Raw genomic sequence first — 517 nt, 5'->3', positions numbered from 1 at the left:
TTATTTCATTTTTCTATTTCTTTTTTGGTTCCTTTTTCTTCCTCTGTGTTTCCTTTTTGTTCTTCGGAATTTAAAAAATCAAATATTTTAGAAATATTCAAAAGTTCAAAAAACCATCCTGCTATTTAGTTTGATCACGAATTCAAAATTCTTCATTTTAAAAAAATGTTCTCATATTAGAAGAAATGTTTGCCTTCCAAAAAATATTGGTTTTCAAATTTTGTTCAGGAGTTTAGAAAATGTTCCTGTTTCAAAATTTGTTCGCATATTTAAAAAAGAATGTTCATGTTTTCAATTTCTGTCAGGAGTTTCAAAAAATGTTTCCATTTCAGCAATTGTTCAAAATTTTAACATTTGTTTTCAAATTTTGTTCGGGACTTCCCAAAAATGTTCTCAAATGTTAAAAAATGTTCATGACTTCCAATTTTGTTGGTAGTTTACAAAATGTCCGCGTATCCAAAAATTGTTTTGGAATTTGAAAAATGTTCCAGTTTTCAAAAAAATTTGTTTCCATTTT

This window comes from Triticum dicoccoides, chromosome 2A, assembly GCF_002162155.2.
Source record: "Triticum dicoccoides isolate Atlit2015 ecotype Zavitan chromosome 2A, WEW_v2.0, whole genome shotgun sequence".
In the NCBI taxonomy this organism is placed as follows: Eukaryota; Viridiplantae; Streptophyta; class Magnoliopsida; order Poales; family Poaceae; genus Triticum; species Triticum dicoccoides.
Note: the sequence above shows the minus strand (reverse complement) of the source record.